The sequence below is a fragment of the Malania oleifera genome, chromosome 10 (genome assembly GCF_029873635.1).
Source record: "Malania oleifera isolate guangnan ecotype guangnan chromosome 10, ASM2987363v1, whole genome shotgun sequence".
Classification (NCBI taxonomy): domain Eukaryota; kingdom Viridiplantae; phylum Streptophyta; class Magnoliopsida; order Santalales; family Ximeniaceae; genus Malania; species Malania oleifera.
Window position 1 is genome coordinate 82,203,946 of NC_080426.1, and position 12,810 is coordinate 82,216,755.

Genomic DNA, 12,810 nt, shown 5'->3' on the forward strand with positions numbered 1-12,810 from the left:
AAGTTAAGTGAAACTGTAATATGTCTATAGTATGATTGGCCAACTCAACCTAGTCCGAGCAACCAGGGAGCTACTCTACTCTTCAATGAGGCACAATCGATTGTCAATACCACACTATATATGAGATGTGTGGTTGCACTATCTATACTGTGCTAGCTACAGTAGCATACTCTGTGATCTGCTCTAGTCCATTAGGGTTATGATACTATATAATACTATTTCTGTATATTACTATTCTACCATGATTGTGTATAAACTTTAATATCATGATTCTATAATAACTATAAATCATTGCCCTGTGATAACTATATATCATGGTTATGTAATAACTGTAAAATCATGTTTCTATACAAACTACAATATCATGGTTCTATAAAAGCTGTAAAAATTTACGTATTAATAATCTGTACTATATCTGCTATTTCTTATGCCACACAATTTAAATGAAACTCTTATGCTATAATTTGTACAAGAAAAATTGTATTTTCTTACGAGATAAAAATAATATATATCATTTGTAAAACTTTCCTGTATCCCAAAATTTCTAAATTTTCACAAACATATAACACATGTAAAATTCAAATCCCATACTCTAGATTTTATATTCTATAATATCCAAAAAATCATATGCTTAAATCCCATAAACACATGTTATACTTTAATTGATAAAATTCCTGAAATTAACTGGATTAACTTATTCCCCTTACCTAATTATTTAGAGGCCTGGTAAAACTCTATAGTCACACCCGCTACATTCGAAACTCAAAACCCCTAAAATTGTGTATCCCCCAGAATAATATCACATTCACATTTTCCTGGACCCTTGTACTCCATTTAATAAATGAAACATCAAACAATCAACTATTTATTACTCTTACCTCATTCCTTGAGGAAACACTCGCAGGGACCCTAAACCCGTGCCTACGGCATTCACAACAAAACCCTGTATTCTACAAATCACAATTTTATCACTTCAATCCCAAATAATGTTCATATTCACATTCCTAAACCTATACACCCATTAAATCAATTAAACCCCCAATCAATACCATAATCACTTCCTTACCTCAGTTTTGGGGTGGTGCCTGAGATCCTCCAAACACAATTCTGCTCCAGTCAAATTGACGAGGATTGTTGCTAGGCATTAGATACAGAGTCTGATCGTTGAAAAGGCAAGTTTAGAGTAAGAAAATTAGGAGAGAGAGAGAGAGAGAGAGAGAGAGAGAGAGAGAGAGAGAGAGAGAGAGAGGGAGAGTTTGCAGCATAGAAAGAGAGAGAGTGAGGGTTTTAAAATTTTTGCAAAGAAAAATGATCATGCAGCCTTATATAGTATTATGTCCCTAGAAAAAACCATCGATGGTTTTCCTAGGCTCCTAGAAAACCATTGACAATTTGGTCTTTAACCAAATCGATTTTCACTGTTACCCTTAACCTGGATACGGTAAAAATATAACCATCGACAGTTTTCTTAACACTCCAGAAAACCAATGCCAGTTTGGTCCTCACCAAACCATTTTTCTTTTTTCTTTAATTCTTTTTATCATTTCTATTTTCTAAGCATCTACATTCTCCCCTCTTTATAAAATTTTGTCCTCGAAATTTGCTATCTATCACATTTCAAACCTTAAAAAAAAAAACATTGCAATTTTATTAATTACCCTCACTTATGGTGGAGGAATACCATGGTTACAAGGAAGGGTTATGGGATATTACAATCATTCAAAGAAAAATAAAACTCTCCCAAAATAATTTACAACCTAAAATAAAAAATGCTAAGTATCCTACCTTACCCTATACAAGTCAACATACCTACACTGTTATTTATTTTACTCTTATTATCTCATCTTTGATCTCTACTGAACAGGTGTGGATATCGTTGGTGCATCATATATTCTAATTCCCAAAAAGCCTCCTCAACTACATGGTTGCGCCATAATACTTTTACTAATGGAATCCCCTTTGTGTGTAACTCTCATTCCTTTCGATCTAGAATCTAGACAGGCACTTATTCATAAGATAAAGCATCACAAAGCCCCAGTGCTTTATATCTGATCACATGGGAGGGATCTAATATGTATTTCCTCAACATGGATACATAGAAAACGTCATGAATTCTGGATAGAACTAGTGGTAAAGCTAACCTGTAGGCAGTTGGGCCCACTCTCTCAAGTATCTTGAATGGTCCAATGTACCTAAGGCTCAACTTACCCTTCTTCTTGAACCTCATCACCCTTTTCATCGGTGCAACTTTCAAAAATACATGATCTCCTGCCCTAAATTCCAACCCTTACTAGTGAGTATCTGCATAACTTTTCTGCCAACTCTAAGCTGTTAAAATTCTATCTCTGATGAGTTTGATTTTCTCTAGAGTTTGCTGAACCATCTTTAGCCCCAAAACTTGTCTCTCACCAGTTTCATCCCAATATAATGAGGATCGACACCTCCTGCCTATAACGCCTCATATGGTGCCATCCCAATGCTGGTCTGGTAGCTATTATTATAAGAAAATTCAACTAGTAGCATATACTGGATCCACCTACAACCAAAATTCAACACACAGGCTCGCAACATATCCGCCAGTATCTCAATCCTCCTCTCTGTATACCTATGGCTCTTTGCAAACTTTTCTAAAACTACGATGTGAACTATGGGTCTCGGTTAGAGACGATGGACACAGGCACTCCATGTAGTATATATATATATTTACTAACCTAATCATGGAGCAGCCAACTCTGCTGGGAAGAAAGTGGGCAGTCTTTGTCAACCGGTCTACGACTACCCAGACAGCATCCTGACCATGAAGTGTCTGTGGCAACCCTTTAATGAAATCCATAAAAATATGTTCCCACTTCCACTTAGGAATGTTGAGTGGCTATAATTGTCCTGCTGATCTCTAGTGCTCAGTTTTTTCCTGCTGGCACGTTAAACACTGTTTTATGTTCTTAGCTATCTCTTTCTTCATATTGCTCAACCAAAAGGATTCCCGAAGATCTCTGTACATTTTAGTGCTTCCTAGGTGCACTATATAGAAGGATCGATGCTCCTCCTCCAAGATGGTTCTTTTAATTTCAGTATATATGGGTATGCATAGTCTGAAATAGTAAAATTGGCCCCCTGTCCACTTTGTAAATTATCTCTGATCTTTACTAATTCTGTATCTTCTATCTAAGCAATCTTAATTTTCTCCAGAAAAGTTGGTTGATTACCAAACTAACAATAAATGCCTGGTGATCTCCCTCTACCAGCTTTACCCCAAGCCTTTCAAAATCCATTTTGATCTTATGCTGCATCACCACTGCTCACATAGAGGTATTCTCTAATTTCTGACTCAAGGCATCAACTACCACATTTGCTTTCCCTGGGTGGTAACTAAGGGTACAGTCATAATCTTTAATTAACTCTAACCATCTTCTCTGCCTCATATTAAACTCTTTTTGTGCGAAGAAATATATCAAGCTCTTATGATTTGTAAAGATCTCACTTTTCCCATCATATAGATAATGCCTCCAGATCTTTAAGGTGTACACCACTGCGGCCAACTCTAAATCATGTGTTGAAAAATTCATTTCATATTCCTTGAGTTGCCGAGAAGTGTATGCCACAACTTTTCCTTGGTGCATCAATAAACACCCAGGTCCTCTAAGAGGCGCATCACTATAGATCACAAAATCTCCATCCCCTAATATGATGAGCAAAACTAGTGCGTAGACGAGTCACTGGTTCAACTCCTGAAAACTCTGCTCATATTCTTCGATCCACTCAAACTTCACATTTTTCCACGTGAGCCATGTTAGAGGACCTGATAATTTGGAAAAACCCTCTACAAACCGCTGGTGGTATCCTGTCAGACCCAAGAAACTTTGGATCTCTTAAACATTCCTCATTCTTATCCAATTCACCACTGCTTCTATCTTACTCAAATCTACCAAAATACCATCCTCGGAGATCACATGTCCAAGGAACGTAACTTCCCTAAACTAGATTTCACATTTCTTAAACTTAGCGTACAACTACTTTTTCTCTCAACCCCTGTAGCACCATCCTCAGATGATCTTCGTGCTCCTCAAAACTCTTTGAGGGGAAAAAAATATCATCAATGAAAACAACAACCAACTGATCCAAATACTTGTGGAATACCCTATTCATTAGGTCCATAAACCTTGTCGGTACATTGGTCAATTTGAAGGGCATAATCAAAAACTTATAGTGACCATACCCAGTTCGGAAGGCTATCCTCAGAACATTTTTTTCTTTAATTTTTACCTAATGGTATCCTCATCGAAGATCAATCTTAGAATAGACCTGGGTTCCCTAGAGCTGATCCAATAAGTCATCAATATAGGGAAGTGGATAGTTGTTCTTAACTATCACTTTATTTATTTCTCTGTAGTAAATATACATCCCCATCATCCTGTTTTTCTTCTTTACAAATAAAACTGGCTCTCCCCAAGGCCACACACTAAGCTTGATAAACCCTTTGGATAATAATTCTTGCAACTAGTCTTTTAGTTCTTTCAAATCGGTTGGAGCCATTCTATTGGGTGCTTTAGAAATCGGTGTCATCCCTAGAAGTAAATCAACTGTAAACTCAATTTTATGCTCCGGTGGTAAACCAGGTAATTCCACTGAAAAAACATCTAAAAATTCCCTAACTATTGAAATATCAGCAAGTTTCAATTCTCCCTCTGGCATTTCTTTTATACAAACTATGTACCCCAGATGATCGTCCCAGAGTAGTCTTCTCGCTTGATTAGTTGACACCAACTGTGGTGAGGTGCGCACACAAGTCCCCATGAATATGAACTCCTACTCTCTAGGAGGCCTAAATATCACCTTTTTTTACAATAATCAATACTAGCATAATTAGTTGCAAGTCAGTCCATACCAAAAATCATATCAAACCCATGCATATCTAATACTATGAGATCAACTGGTAATATTCTTTCCTGAATATCTACTGGATATCCTTTGAACACCCTTCGACACCTCACTACTGACCCTGTTGGTGTAGCTACTAACAACTCGGTGTCTAACAATTGAGTTTCTACCCTACATAATTTGCCAGGTGATTGTTCCAGAGTAGTCTTCTCGCTTGATTAGCTGACACCAACTATGGTGAGGTGCGCACACAAGTCCCCATGAATATGAACTCCTACTCTCTAGGAGGCCTAAATATCACCTCTTTTTTACAATAATCAATACTAGCATAATTAGTTGCAAGCCAGTCCATACGAAAAATCATATCAAACCTCTGCATATCTGATACCACAAGATCAACTGGTAATATTCTTCCCTGAATATCTACTGGATATCCTCTAAAAACCCTTCGACACCTCACTACTGACCTTGTTGGTGTAGATACCAACAACTCAGTGTCTAACAGTTGAGTTTCTACCCTACACAATTTGACATACCCCATAGACACGAAAGAATGTGTGGCCCCTGAGTCAAATAAAATAATAGCTTCATATGATAAAATAGTAATAGTACTTCTCACGACATCAGCTGCGACCTCAATGTCTCCCAATGTCAATGCATAAACCCTCGTCGGGGCTGTGTTCCTCTACTGTCCTCCTCGGGGTGCCTAGTTATTTCCCTGGACTGGTCTAGGAGCTAGTAAATTAGTTGGTTGTGCTTGGCAGTTTCTTGTAATATGTCTGGGCCATCCACACCGATAGAAGACATTCTCTTCTACCTAGCATTCTCCCATATGCCTTCTGCCACATCTAAGGCAAATAAGACAAGTTTGCTCACCACGATATCCATGATTTCCCATCACTTGCCTCTGACCTCTACCATATCAATCTCCCCTCTATGGGCCCCGGCTAGTACTTGCCTAAAATTCAGGAGGCGTGGACCTCTTTCTCTGGCTTTGTATCTTATTACCCCTCTACCTACTCACCTCTACTATAGCGGCTTTGTCAACCAATTCTAAGAAGTCCTATCTTTTAGAACTATAACATGTTCATAGATTTCTTGCCTCAAGCCTCTTTCAATCTTCTTTGCCTTCTTAGCCTCATCCGGGACAATGTATGGGGCAAAGCGCGACACCCCCAACAAACTTCACCGTGTATTGTTGGACCATCAGATACCCTTACGTCAAACTCAATAATTCCTCTACCTTAGCTTCTCTGATAGTGGTAGGGAAATATTAGTTGAAGAACACCTCTTTGAACTGATTCCAAGTCATGGCTACTAGAATAGGTCTTTGTTCCTCCAATAGTCTCATAGCTATCCACCACCTCTTGGCCTCACCCATCAAATTTTATGTGGCATAGAAGACCCTCTGATCGTCATTACAATGCAGCATCATCAATATTTTCTTAATTTTTCGCATCTAGTTTTCGAAAGCCATAGGGTTGGCTCCCCCTGGGAATGCTGGAGGATTCATGTCAACGAACTGCTGGATCGTATAACCCCAATTAGCTAGTGGGCAGCCCTGTTCTCTGGTATTGCTGGCAATTTCAGCCATAACTTGTTGTGCTACACTGCGTAGCACCTGGTTAGAGTTACTGCCCCCCACACTAGAAGGCCTTGCATCACTACTACCACCGACGTGTGCATTGCTATTTCCGAGGTCCATCCTACAATAAGACGAGAATAATCTACGAAGCCTAACTTCAATATACAATTCTTACATTAATCTAACTAAGAATCATAGCATATCTTTATACCACCAATCCACTAATTTAAAGCTCAATCTTACCATTTGGAAGCAAAACCGAAGATAGTTTACCATGACTTTCTTAAAATCGTCACCCCAAGAAAATCACAAAAACCACCCCGAAGTTTCTGTCTCCAAACTGCAAGACAAAACCCTAAATTCTCAAATTAGTCCCTCATATTGACTTTACCAAAATCTTAGTCCATCCTCTTCTTATCCTCATCAAAATCCATTCCTATACTCTGGCATTGTTTTCTGCTATGCACTAAAGTCTACAAAACCTAACAACCTAGGCTCTGATACCAAAACGTGTAATGACCCCAAAATTATTACCATATATATATATATATATATATATATATATATATATATATATATTATAATAATATCCACTATAACGTCTTGAACCTAAAGTGGTACTAAGGATACTTGTTCACAAAACATACCACCTATGCAGCGAAAAACATAAAAATACATTAACCTTATTTACAATGCCAGAGTTTTTGTATTTCCCAAAATATACATATACATCTCACAGAAAATCCACAAAAACTCTTAGGGACTACTCAAAATACATCTCCTAATACAACACTTACCCTTCAGCAAGGGCAGTACTAAAGTCCCCTCTGTCTCGGAGCTCGCTCCGCCTGCCCATCTGGATCACTTGAAAAGTTTTGAATTCTGAGGTGAGACACGTCTCAGTAAGATGGAATAAATTACAACCAGTTTGTGAAAAATGAGTTTTACTTGAATAACATAATTATTAATTCAATAATAACTGTGATAACATTTTAATGTAAAACATATCATAACTCACACCTATGCCTTTTAAAATAAGCTTTCTATTTGAACATACTTTTAACTACAATAGATAGTTCATGTTCTCTATTAAACCATATACATTTATTTATATAACTGTGAAAACTTCCCTAGATGGATAACTGTAATCATGAATTAACCTTGCATGATCGGGTTGTGTGGCCCGTTGGATGGACTTAAACTATGGCTGGCGTACCAGGTTAAGTCAAAATGTAATATGTCTGTAGTACGATTGGCCAGTTTAGCCTAGTCCGGATTCCCAGGGAGCTACTCTACTCTTCACTAAGGCAGAATCGACTATCAACACCACACATTATCAAAGATGTGTGGTCGCACTATCTATACTGTGTTAGCTATGGTACTGTGCTTCGTGATTTGCTCTTGTCCATCAGGGTTCTGATACTATATAATACTATCTCTCTATATATTACTATTTTACCATAATTCTGTATAAATTGTAATACCATGATTCTGCAATAACTATAAATCACAGCTCTGTAATAACTGTATATCATGGTTTTGTAATAACTGTAAATCATGATTCTGAACAAACTATAATATCATGGTTTTGTAAAAGCTGTAAAATTTTTAGTATTAAATCTCTATACTTTATATGCTATTTCTCATGCCACACAATTTAAATGAAAATCTTATACAATAATCTCTACGGGAAAAACTGTATCTTCCTACTATATAAAAAATAATATATATCATTTATAAAACTTTCGTGTATCCCAAAATTTCTAAATTTTCACAAACATATAGTAGATGTAAAATTCAAATCCTATACTCTAGATTTTATATTCTGTAATATGTAGTAAATCATATGCTAAAATCCCATAAACACATGTGATACTTTAATTGATAAAATTCCCAAATTTAACTAGCTTAACTTATTCCCCTTACCTAATTATTAAGAGGCCTTCTAAAACTCTATACTCGAACCCGCGACGTTTGGAACTCAAAAACCCTTAAATCATGTATCCCCCAGAATAATATCACATTCACATTTTCCTGGACCCACATACTCCATTTAATCAATGAAATATCAAACAATCAACAATTTATTACTCTTACCTCACTCCTTGAGGAAATGCCCGCAGGGACCCTAAATCCGTGCCTGTGGCATTCGCACCAAAACCTTGTATTCCAAAAATACCAATTTTATCAGTTGAACCCCAAATAATATTCATATTCACATTCCTAAACCTATACACCCATTAAGTCAATTAAATCACCAATCAACACCATAACCACTTCCTTACCTCAGTTTTGGAGTGGTGCCTGGGATCCTCAAAATACAATTTTGCTCCGGTCAAATTGATGAGAATCACCATTAGGCCTTAGATACTGATGATTGGCATATATTAGAATAAATTATAACTACTTAACTTTAAAATTTGACCTAATTTTATTTATTTTTGTTGATTTTAGGTCTCACTGCGGTCATTTAATTTTATCACAAATTTGAAGAAAAGAAAGAATTTTTTTTTCTAGAAATTAAATCTAAAATTTAAACATGAGGATAGGCCATTCACGTGGGAAAACCGTGAGATTCACATGAGCTGGGCTTGGTATTGGAGGCATCCGAACATATCCATGCATGAAGAAGGGCCTCGGGTAGCTGGGCTTCTAAGTCAAGTAAGAGGTGAGTGGGCTTCAACATGTGAGCTGGAAATTAAATGGCAAAACCATGGAAAGCTGGGCTTCAAAAATAAAAGCACCCACGTGAATAGTTCCATGCAATGTAGGTGTTGGGTCTTTCTCTTCCTGAAGGTCGAAACTGCACATGGGAAAAGTGAGAGATGGTTGGGCTTCTCATGAGGCGATGGACTTGGAGGAGGCTATGGGCCTCAAAATGAAAAGCAAGTGAGGTGCTGGGCTTGGACAAAGGCATGTGCTGGGCTTGATTTGACCCCGCCATGCACTAATAAAGATGGCTGCTACTTTGGGTTTTAAAAAGGAGGCGGCAAGGCTTCTTTTTAGAGGCATTTGGAGGCCGACGTTGAAGAGGGACAAGAACAGCAGTTCTTGGTGGGTTTTGTGTAGCAAGAGGCAGCAGGTTTTGGCTGGGGGGAAACCAGTTCAGCAATAGCTGTGGTCATCCTCTCCAACGAGCTCCGAGGGTCCAAAGAGGGTCTTCTTTCATGGAGACAAGCACCACAGGGAGGTAGGGGCTACATATGACAGCTGGGTTGTGTGTGATTTCTTCTTCCATTCCCATGACAAAATAAAATATGGTGAACTCATTTATGTGGACTTTTATTTTCAACATGAACTAATTTTCTTATTTCTAGGAAAATGATGTAATCTTGTTTCAAAATATGCTTGCTTGCCTATGTTAATTTGAAGTAATTTTCTTCCATGTTTGTCTGATTTATTTTGAGCTTATTGCTTGTAATTCATTGGCCATTAATTAGATGATTTTGATCTTGTAATTTGCTATCGAAAAAGGGAATTATAGGATAGATCTTTGATATTTCAGCATAGGTAAATATGGAGATCAAAAGACTTGTATGAACTTATGTAGTATTAAAATCGTGGATCTTATTGCGTTCTTTCTTTATTAATTTGCATACTCTTATGTTGAATGATGAACAAGAATAGTTTCTAATTGACTATCGAAAGAAGCTTTTGGATGAATTTGAGATTTGCTAACAAATAGAGAAAATTAATTCCTATTAGTTAGATAAGTAAAGCATAGTGAGAAACTAGGTGAAATCGAATTCTTAGATGTTTTCTTTCTCATTAACTTGATACTCAACAAATAGTTTTATTTTCCTTTGAATATTTTCTTTAAAGTGATTTTTTTTTCAATTTGCACTACCAAAATTATAAAAATCTTAATTTCTTTCCTAAATAATGTCAAGATTAGTATAATTTTGGTACTTGGCAAAAGTAGGTTACCAATTCCTGAGGATGATACTATTCTCATCATTTTACTATAAAACTACGATATTGTGAACTTGCAGTTTTGCACCGATCAAGTTTTTGGCGCTGATGTCGGAGCTTAATTTCTTCTTATTTTTGCCAATATCGGTACAAAGTCATCTTTGTTTTAATTTAGAATTTCATTTTTTTATTCTAATTTATCTAATTTTATTTTTATTTTAGGTGCGCTTTTGATGTTGGATGCGCCATGCTAGAACCCATGACATTACTTCTTTTGATTTGGAGATTGAAAGAACTCTCAGAGCACTAAGAAAGAAGAAGGTACTAGCCCTAGATAATGGACAAGAGAATGTGCAACCACATGCCATGAAGGACTATGTACGACTAGTTGTGAATGACAACTACTCAGGTATAAGACGTTAGACCATTAATGCCAACAACTTTGAGCTCAAACCTGCCTTTACCAGTATGGTGCAACAAGCCCAATTTAGCGGATTACCACTTGATGATCCCAATATTCATTTGGTGATGTTTTTCGAGATTTGTGACACTATAAACATCAAATGTGTTACTGAAGACACCATTAGACTAAGATTGTTCCCTTTTTATTTGAGGAACAAAGGAAGATGTTGGCTATAATCTCTACAATCGGGAAGTATCACTAGTTGGAAGGACATGGCAGAAAAGTTTCTAACTAAATTCTTTCCACCTACAAAAACTGCGTAACTCAAGAGTGAGATTGGTCAATTCAAGAAAAATGATTTTGAATCATTTTATGAAGCTTAGGAAAGGTATAAATATTTGATTTGATGCTGCCCACAACATGGATTGCCAAATTGGTTGCAAATTCAGATGTTCTATAATGGGTTAAATGGGCAAAATAGGACTTTAATTGATGCTGCATCTGGAGGAACTTTGATGTCAAAGATAGCTGAGGGTGCTACAATTTTCTTTGGGAAGAAATGGCCTCAAATAACTATCAATGCCCAACCGAAAGAACTTTCGCGAAGAGAGTTGTTGGGGTTCATGAATTGGAGTCGTTTGCTGCCTTTTCAACTCAAGTTGCTTTTCTATCCCATCAGATTTCAGCTTTGACCACCCAAAGGATACCACAAAGTGCAGAATATGTGGTAGCTGCAAGTAAGACAAATCCGAGAAATGAAGCAAGTCAAGAATAGGTTCAATACATCAACAATCGGAGCTACAACTATCATGTTAATCCTATACCACAATATTACCTTCTAGGGCTTCGAAATCATGAGAATTTTTTTTATGCAAATACAAAGAATGTGCTGCAATATCCTTCAGTACTTGATAGTCAACAAAGCGAGAAGAAGATGTCACTTGAGGATGCCATGGTATCATTTGTTGAGGAGAAAAAAATCAAGGTTTAAAAAGACTAATTCATGGTTGGATAACATTAAGACTCATTGTAGCAATATGGGAACAACTATAAAGAATCTTGAAATGCAAATTGGGCTACTGGCCATGACCATAAATGCCCAACAAAAAGGTACTTTTCCTAGCAACACAGAAGTGAATCCAAAGGAACAATGCAAGGCCATTACACTTAGGAGTGTAAGAGAAATTGAGAGATCCCCATCAAAGGAAACCATGTCCACACCTACAGTTGAAAATAATGGTCAAAGAAAGAGTAAAGTGGAAGAAGAGGAGATTGTGGATGATACATCAAGAGAGATAGACATGCCTCCAGCAATTTCATTTCCTAACAATCCTTCTATTCTCTCTACTCCACTCCCTTATCCTCAATGTTTTCAAAAACAAAAATTAGATATGCAATTTTCTATTTTTTTTGGATATTTTTAAGAAAATTCACATAAACATTCCTTTTGCGGATGCCTTGGAACAAATGCCCAACTATGTCAAATTCCCAAAGGACATCATTTCTAAGAAAAAAAGGCTAGAGGAGTTCGAAACAGTGTAGCTTATTGAAGAATGCAATGCTATTCTTTAAAAAAAATTACCTAAAAAATTAAAAGATCTAGGGAGTTTCACTTGGCCTTGCACTATTGGAAATTCAATTTTTGATAAAGTTTTATGTGATCTTGGTGCTAGAATTAATCTTATCCCACTTTCTATTTGTAGGAAATTGGGACTTGGAGAGATGAAACAAACAACCATTTCTTTGCAACTAGCATACTGATACATCAAGTACCCACATGGAATCATAGAAGACATATTGGTAAAGGTGGAAAAATTCATTTTTCTTGCTAATTTTGTGGTGTTAGATATTAAGAAAAACCAAGAAGTCCCACTAATTCTTGGCTGACCATTCTTTGCCACTGGAAGGGCTTTAATTGATGTTCAAAAGAGTGAGCTAACATTGAGAGTAAACGAGGAAGAGGTCACGTTAAACATCTACCAAGCAATGAGATGCCCAGAAGATCCAAGCACTTGCTTCTGGGTAGATGTCA

At 36.9% G+C, this 12,810-nt stretch overlaps 1 non-coding gene across 1 annotated transcript; it reads right to left on the bottom strand.

The window, feature by feature from the left end:
* Positions 1-11,098: 11,098 nt before the first annotated feature.
* LOC131167147 (small nucleolar RNA R71) lies at positions 11,099-11,205 on the bottom strand. Its single transcript, XR_009140006.1, has one exon. It is a non-coding gene; the product is annotated as a small nucleolar RNA R71 (small nucleolar RNA).
* Positions 11,206-12,810: the final 1,605 nt, after the last annotated feature.